Consider the following 10,000-nt stretch of genomic DNA (forward strand, 5'->3'; position numbering starts at 1 on the left):
ACATTGAAGAAAGGACATATCTGAATCGTATTGGTAGATATATTGTGTTGCTCGTCGTTTACTTTAGCGTGATGACGTATGCGGAGAAAATTTATAACATTCCTGTCTTTGCCCATCGCCCTGATGGACAAAGACATGGATGCTATCGATTTCTCTGAGGAATCTGACGAACTGAGGACACACAGCACTGAAATCTCTCTTGAAATCTAGAAGGAAACTGACGAACTAGGAAAGAATACGATGAAATCTCGAAGGAAATTGACTAACTAAGGAAACTGGAAGATAAAATATCAAAGGAAACCGAAAAACTAAAGGTTTTGAAAAACTAAAACAGACAGAAGAGAACAGCAACGAAGAGCCTTTAAAGGAAGAGGTAAAATAGCCTTTAATGCTTGAGGTAATTCACCTTGAAATAAAGGTAGAAAAGCCACTAATACGAGAAATAGGGCACCTCAAAATAGAGGTAAAAAACCCCTTAATGCTAGAAATAAGGCACCTTAAAATAGAGGTTAAAAAACCTTAATGCTAGAAATAAGGCACATAAAAATAGAGGTAAAAAAGGCCCTAATGCTATGAATAAGGCACCTAAAAATAGAGGTAAAAGAGCCTCTAATGCTACAAGTAATGGACCTCAAAATCGAGGTCAAAAAGCCCCTAATGCTATATATAAGGCCCCTAAAAATAGAGGCCAAAGAGCCTCTAATGCTATATCTAAGGCACCTAAAATAATAGGCCAAAGAGCCTCTAATGCTAGAAGTAATGCTCCTCAAAATCAAGGTCAAAAAGCCCTTAATGCTATAAATAATGAACCTAAAACGAGAGGTCAAAGAGCAAACTAATGCTAAAAGAAATGCACCTCAAAATCGAGGTAAAAAAGCCCCTAATGCTACAAATAAGGCACCTAAAATAGAGGTCAAAGAGCTTCTAATGCTACAAGTAATGCACTCAAAATAGAGGTCAAAAAGCCCCTAATGCTATATATAAGGCTCCTAGAAATAGAGGTAAAAAAGCTCCTAATGCTACAAATAAGGCACCTAAAACGAGAGGTCAAAGAGCCTCTATAGCTAGAAGTAATGCACCTCAAAATCGAGGTAAAAAAAGCCCCTAATGCTATAAATAAGGTACCTAAAAATAGAAGTTAAAGATCCTCTAATGCTAGAGGTAATAAACCTCAAAATCGAGGTAAAAAAGCCCCTAATGCTTTAAGTAAGGCACCTAAAAAGAGAGGTCAAATAGCCTTAATGCTATTAGTAATGCACCTCAAAATCGAGGTAAAAAAGCCCTAATGCTATATATAAAGCTCCTAAAAAAAAAGAGGTCAAAAAGCCCCTAATGCTATAAATAAGGCACCTAAAAATATAGGTCAAAGAGCCAATAATGCTACAAGTAATGGAACTCAAAATCGAGATAAAAAAAGCTCCTAATGCTATATACAAGGCTCCTGATAATAGAGGTCAAAAAGCTCTTAATACTATAAATAAGGCACAAAAAATAGGGGTCAAAGAGTCACTAATGCTAGAAGTAATGCACCTCAAAATCGAGGTCAAGAAGCCCCTAATGCTATATATCAGGCTCCTAAAAATAAAAGTAAAAAAGCCCCTAATGCTAAATATAAAGCTCCTAAAAACAGAGGTCAAAGAGCCTATAATGCTTGAAGTAATGCACCTCAAAATCGAGGTCGAAAAACTATCTGATGCTATAAATAAGGCACCTAAATGTGGAAGTCAAAGAGACTCTAATGCTAGAGGTAATGCACCTTAAAATAGAGGTCAAAAAGCTCCTAATGCTATAAATAAGGCACCAAAAAAAGAGAGGTCAAAGAGCCTCTAATGCTAGAAGTAATGCACCTCAAAATCGAGGTCAAAAAGCCCCTAATGCTATCTATAAGGCTCCTAAAAGAAGAGGTAAAAAAGCCCCTAATGCTATAAATAATGCACCAAAAAAAGAGAGATCAAATAGCCTTAATGCTAGAAGTAATGCACCTCAAAATCGAGGTCAAAAAGCCCCTAATGCTCTCCTAAAAGAAGAGGTAAAAAAGCCCCTAATGCTATAAATAAGGCACCTAAAAAGAGAGGTAAAAGAGCCTCTAATGCTAGAAGTTATGCACCTCAAAATCGAGGTCAAAAAGCCCCTAATGCTATCTATAAGGCTCCTAAAATTATAGGTCAAAAAGCTCCTAATGCTATAAATAAGGCACCAAAAAAAGAGAGGTCAAAGAGCCTCTAATGCTATAAGTAATGCACCTCAAAATCGAGGTAAAAAGCCCTTAATGCTATATATAAGGCTCCTACAATTAGATAAAAAAAAACCCTAATGCTATATATAAGTCTCCTAAAAATAGAGGTCAAAGAGCCTCTAATGCTTGAAGTAATGCGCCTCAAAATCGAGGTAAAAAAGCATCTAATGCTATAAATAATGCACCTAAAATAGCGGTCAAAGACCTTCTAATGCTAGAAGTAATACTCCTCAAAATCGAGGTCAAAAAGCCCCTAATGCTATATATAAGGCTCCTAAAAATAGAGGACAAAGAGCCTCTAATGGTAGAAGTAATGCACTTCAAAATCGAGGTAAAAAATCCCCTAATGTTAAAGATATGACAACTCAAAATGGAGGTCAAAAAGCCCCTAATGCTAGAGATAAGAAACCCCAAAATGTAGGGCAAAAAGCCCCTAATGCTAGAGATAAGACACCTCAAAATGTAGGTCAAAAAGCCCGTAATGCTTGAGATAAGACAACTCAAAATAGAGGTAAAAAGTCAGCTAATGCTACAGATAAGGCACCTTGAAATACAGGTAAAAAAACCTCTAATGCTAGAGATAAGGCACCTCAAAATAGAGGTAAAAAAAGTCCTTAGTGCTAGAAATAAGACACCTCCAAATAGAAGTAAAAAAACCCCTATTGATAGGGATAAGGCACCTAAAATAGAGGTAAATAAGCTCCCAATGTTAGAGACATGGCACTTCAAAATATAGGTCAAAATGCCCCTAATGCTAGAGATAAGGCACCACAAAATAATGTCAAAAATCCGCTAATGCTAGAGGCTAGAGATAAGGCACCTCAAAATCAGAGGTCAAAAAGCCCCTAATGCTAGATATAAGGCACCTAAAAATAGAGGTCATCATCTTCTTCTTTGTCTGCATCTTTTCCCACTTTTATGTGATGTCGATGTTTCTGGCCAGCGTTCTCCATTTACCTCTGTCCCACACTTTATCAGCGGTTAATCCCTTTGATCGAAGGTCATAAAGCCACTAAAGCTAAAGTTAAGGCACTTGAAAACCGAGGTAAAAAAGATCCTAATGCTAGAGATAAGGCACCTCAAAATAAGAGGTAAAAAAGGCCCTAATGCTAGAGATAAGGCCTTCAAAATAAGAGGTATAAGGCCCCTAAAGCTAGAGATAAGGCACCTCAAAATAGGTCAAAAAGCCCCTAATGCTAGAGATACGGCACCTCAAAATAGAGGTCATAAAGCCCCTAAAGCTAAAGTTAAGGCACCTAAAAATAGAGGTAAAAAGCCCCTAATGCTAGAGATAAGGCACCTCAAAACAGAGGCCAAAAATCCCATAGTGCTAGAGATAAGGCACCTAAAAATAGAGGTAAAAAAGCCCCTAATGCTAGAAATAGGGCACCTAAAAATAAAGGTAAAAAAAAAGCCCCTAATGCTAGAGATAAGGCGCCTAGAAATAGAGGTCATAAAGCCCGTAAAGCTAAAGTTAAGGCACCTAAAAATATAGGTAAAAAACCCCTAATTCTAGAGATAAGGCACCTCAAAATAGAGGTCAAAGAGCCTCAAATGCTTGAAGTAAGGCACCTCAAAATAAGAGGTCAAAAAAGCCCCTGATGCTAGAGGTAAGGGACCTCAAAATGTGGGCCAAAGAGGTGCTACAATTAAATACAGCATATACTTTAGGTATTTTTTATGAATGAAATGACCTCGCTTCAGCCAGGTGAGTGGCGAACTAAACAGCCAGCATACCTCCACCTCACCATGCAGGCTCCTGCTACTTAACACCCGTCAGTGAGTCCCAGACCTTTCACATATAGGCTAGCCATCCAAGTCTGGACTCCGATAGAACGGACACAAATAGGGTTAATAGGGTTGTAACTTGGCAAGTAATATATATATAAATATATATATATATATATATATACATATATATATATACACACATATATATATATATATATATATATATATATACACACATGTATATATATATATATATATATATATATATATATATATATACACATATACTGTATATGACTAACACTCTTGATTTTAATTAATATAAATATCAACCACAATGGCATTTAATATCGAATTCTATCTTTGGGAATGAATAGCCACTAGAAATTCATTTATGATAACAGCTTCTGGGTGGGCATAAATTTGAACCTGTCTCTTAGCCGAAACCATGCTTGCAGAGACTGTGACCAACCGTGCTATCAAGACAAATACAAGTTTATTACAACTCTACTGTCCATATTCCTGTCGAATTCAGGAATCTATTCTCAGATTTGAAATAAAATCATCTCCACTATGATAGCTGATTAGTGTTTGCAACACGTTGTTATTGATATATATTCATGATAAATAACCAAGTGTTGCAAACTCACTAATCAGCTCTCATAGTGGAGAAGGGTTGCTTTCAAGTCTGAGAGCAGATTCCTGAATTCGACAGGAATATGTACGGTAGACTTGTAATAAACTTGTAAATATATAATAAACATTATATATATATATATATATATATATATATATATATATTATATATATATATATATATATATATATATATATATATATATATATATATATATATACATATATGTATATATATAAATATATATATAAATATATATAAATATATATATATATAAATAAATATATATATGTAAATATAAATCTATACATTATATATATATATATATATATATATATATATATATATATATATATATATATATATATATATATATATATATATATATATGAGAGAGATAGAGAGGTCTTATCTCTTATTCTTTTAAGAAATGCAATCGTTTTCGAGAATATTTATCGAAAAATATAATCACACCGATATATTTGCATTCCTTATTACATTTCTATATGGAACATCCTTAAATATTGTGGGAACTGACTATTCCAATTCATATACGTCGGAATGGTATATCCTTTGTTTGCATTATTCTAGCAGCTGCTCTCTCTCTCTCTCTCTCTCTCTCTCTCTCTCTCTCTCGTTCTACCATAAGTTAGATAAGATCATAAGAACTCTCCAAATGCTTAAACTAAATCGCTCTACCGAAGAGCAAATGGAGACTGAGAAGGGACTAAAAAGTCTTTGAGACATCCAAAATCCTTGTAACACTCTCTCTCTCTCTCTCTCTCTCTCTCTCTCTCTCTCTCTCTCTCTCTCTCTCTCTCTCTCTCTCTCTCTCTCTCTCTCTCTCTCTGTATATATATATATATATATATATATATATATATATATATATATATATATATATATATATATATATACATATATATACATATATATACATATATTACCTGTATCCAATATTTTATATTATTTGGATGTTCCCAAGGATCACACAAGACCGCTTACTACTTTGCAAATTAGTGTTGGAATTGTATTTCCTTCGGGTGAAGATCCCATGTTCCAAAGATGTTCAATGACCACCTAAAAACAATGTTAGAACGATATATGCCCGTTTTCATTGCGAGTTGGAATCATTGATATTAAATGTTATCAATAGGGGTATTACCATCATCAACATCACTTCATAAATGTTAATAAGCAAACCTCGTCAAGCCATACATTAAGATCACCTAATTGCCACCTCTCCACCATCATCTTTAACCCCCACCTGCTTATATCCTTTTACCCCCATCCCCACATGTTTGAGGTTTAAAGGTCTCACAGTTATGATGATATCTTTCTGGTGGAAGTTTTTTAGTAAATGAAAAAACAAAATACTAAGATGACAATATTTCATACAGTTTGCTTTCCAGGAGTTTAAAATTATATCTAAACTATAAATAACGAAGTAAATATGTGAAAGACTGATTGAACAAATATCGAGAGTAATGGATTTCTTGAAGAGCTTACCGGGGCAACACTTTTAATTAAGGTGTTGAACATCAGGGCATGAAACGACAAATAAAATCGTAATAATACGAATACTCAATGCTAAGGAAATATTTCCTTTTGCCTTGGGAAGGGTGAAGGCAGCTAGACTCGGACCTTTGAGCACTGAGCAATCGTCACCAGGGAAGAGGGTTCGCTTGGAAGTGAGCAACTTGCCCAGATAATTTGATTTATTGACTGATTGATAAGTTTTTTTTTTTTTTGTCCTCCTGACATCTAAGGTTATTGACGCCGAACCAAATAATTTGAGTAAACAATGTGTTGATAGTTTATTCTGTTATACCCTGCATCCTATATACCACATCATCACTATAATAATGCACCAATGAACTTTCATTGCATGTCATTTCACATTCTATTTTCACCAATCACTTCTGAAACAATATAGATTATGTTAACTGATGATGCATTTTAAATCTCCAACCTTAAACTAATATAATTGATATAGCAAATAACACCATTTTCTTTAAGAGGGCCGGAACCAAGTGGCCCGTGACAAAAGCTGACCCCATCCACACCGAGCTACGTGGCTTATGATCGAAATAAAAGGAAAAAACTGAAATCAACAACAAAACCTTTAAACCTCATTACCTTCGAAATTTTGAACAAAGGCCACTTATTAATGATTGGTGACCCAATAAGTGCTATTTGAAACGATACATTATTAGCCCCTAAACATAATATGTAAGCTACAGTGTGTATGTATGGGGGGAGAGAGAGAGAGAGAGAGAGAGAGAGAGAGAGAGAGAGAGAGAGAGAGAGAGAGAGAGAGAGAGAGAGAGAGAGAGGAATTTCTTAAGAAAATGCAAACGAAGGATATTTCCATGTTATGAATATCAATATGAATAGTCAATTCCAATATTATTCAAGATAATTTTATGTAGGAATAGGATAGGAAAATTCAAATAAAAAGTTATGATAAAATCTTTTGATGAATTAGTTTCGAAATAATATTAGATTACATCTGTTAAAAGAATAAAAAAAAAAGTTCTCTCTCTTCATCGCATTTCTTTGAATGATATTGGTAATTTCCCTCCACCTCACATTCAAACCATCATAACGATGTCTCGGTTGTTTGACGTTGGCCACCTTTCAGGGCAAGAGGGGCATGATCTCTCCAAGTTAAGTCTGGCCAGGCGACACCGGTTTTGTTGCTGGGTGTACATGTACGCCCCATTTAATATATATATATATTATATATATATATATATATATATATATATATATATATATATATATATATATATATATATATATATATAAACACAATGTGCGTGTGGTTAATACAATTTGGCATTGTGGCCAGGTGCAGGTTCCTGGGTGGTCCTTGGGATTAGAGGTTCATCTTGGGAACAACCTCGCACTTGCACTACGATGTAAAATAGAAAAGAGGTCAGATACCAAGATGGAAGAAAGGAACCGGGAAATAAGGCATAGCAGAAGGCTTAAAATGAGCGCTGCAAGGGACCGAAGGGACGCTGCAAAGACCCTCAAGTAATGGCTACAGTACCACAGTTGAAGTTTACGAACACCATTATCCCCTGCGAAATATTAGGACTCGTTATAAATAAAAATTCATAATATTGGGAAAGTTTAAGGTGGAAACAAACATTTATGAATAAATTTTTCTAAATTTAAACTTCAAAGACGTTCTTGTGTTGGACATTTGATGCTTGAATATCTCAACTGTTACTTGAATTGGACATTTAACGCTTGAATATATCAACTGTTACTTAAAGAGCATATTTGATGTTTGAATATATTAACTGTTACTTCAAGAGGACATTTGAGGCTTGAATATCTCAACTGATACTTGAAGAGGACATTTGATGCTTGAATATCTCAACTGATACTTGAAGAGAACATTTGATGCTTGAATATCTCAACTGATACTTGAAGAGGACATTTGAGGCTTGAATATCTCAACTGATACTTGAAGAGAACATTTGATGCTTGAATATCTCAACTGATACTTGACGAGAACATTTGATGCTTGAATATATCAACTGATACTTGAAGAGGACATTTGATGCTTGGATATCTCAACTGTTTCTTGAAGAGGACATCGGACGTTCAAATATCTCAACTGTTATAACCGATTCGTTTTACATAGAAAATAATGCACAACATACAGTACCAATTAATGGTCATAATAAAAACATTTGAATAACTTTTACTTTTTTCCGGTGATAATTTTTGTTCACCATTTGGTGGATTCTTCGATTTATCCCTACTTTTCAATCAAATCCATTTATTACGTACACTACCTCAATATCACATGATGTTTGAGGAGTTATATTAACTTTATTTCTCTCTCTCTCTCTCTCTCTCTCTCTCTCTCTCTCTCTCTCTCTCTCTCTCTCTCTCTCTCTCTCTCTCATACACACACACACACACACACACATATATATATATATATACATATACATATATATATATATATATATATATATATATATATATATATATATATATATATATGAAAATATTTTCCAAAGGTTAAACCATCAAGCTTAAATATTTATAACTTAAAAGTAAAGATCCCTTTGATTTCAAACTCCCCTTCTACCAGGTCGTTTCACATGACAAAATCCTTAAAAGCTACATCGTATCCTGAAAGGATTCTTCATGTTAATTTATTAAAATAACCCGAGGTAGAGCAAGCTTTTCCTATCAAATGAAAAAGACAAGACTCACCAAAAATAAAGGATATGACAAAAGTTTAATAGTGCTGAAAATCTAAAGTGTCTGAATAAAAGTATTGAGTAGAATATGATATATACCTAACTTAGATGTAGCTACTAAGATTATGAATATTAATATACTGTAGTTCCTAGATAATTACAGTTCATATTCAACAGATTCAATCGTCAATCTCTGCTACACATGCTTGTGGAAAACTATTGAAAACGTCCCTGCCTTCAATTCCGCTAGACTGGAGTTCGATATTCGCTCAAGCTCTACAGTTTCTTGTAGTATCTGCAACCTCACCATCCTTGTGAATTAAGGATGGGGGACTTGAGGGAGCCTATATGTCTACCTGCTGAGTCACCAGCAGCCATTACCTGGCCCTCACTGGTCCTAGCTTGGGGGGAGAGGGGTCTTGGGCGCTGATCATATGAATATATGTTCAGTCTCCAGTGCAGTGCTCTGCTAGGACATTGTCACCGTCCCTATCCTCTGCCATTCATGGTCACCTCTTCGACGCATGCTCAAGGCCCTCTGACTGGAAAGCTTAATTGACCTTAATCGACATCTCTAAATAGTACGATCTTCAATGAATTTGTTTTCAAGAATGACCAACGACTTTACTCTCACGAATAATCATTCAAAGAAAACAAACCAAACTATACTGTAAATGAATATGGGCAATTATCCGTCCTATTTGTACTAAGGTTCTATTCGTTCAACTAATTACAAGAAAAAAGTCTTTCATGGAAAGGATTAAAAAAGGGAGACATTTTGTATCAAGAAACTGCGAAACGACCGTCACATAAAATACTTATTTAAAACCGACGACTGTTCAACTATCATTAGAATTTGAATCAAATTAGAGATTTCAATTATATTAAGAAACCTTTTCATATTCTTACCAACATAGCGATGAAGAACCGTGGAGAAATGGGTCGAAATCTATCATCATAATGCTGATTCGCATTGTTCAAATGTGTTTACTAAAATAGATTAAATTTTGTTTCATACTTTCTGGTTAAAGTAAAAACGGGCTAAAGATAAGAATCATCCTATGATCATGATAGATCCTCTCCTTAACTTTATCATTACAAGCTACAAGCATAATTTGAAAAGAAGAATGCTGCAAACTCAAGGGGTCCAACAGGTAAAGCAGC

This window comes from Palaemon carinicauda, chromosome 27 (genome assembly GCF_036898095.1).
Source record: "Palaemon carinicauda isolate YSFRI2023 chromosome 27, ASM3689809v2, whole genome shotgun sequence".
NCBI lineage: Eukaryota > Metazoa > Arthropoda > Malacostraca > Decapoda > Palaemonidae > Palaemon > Palaemon carinicauda.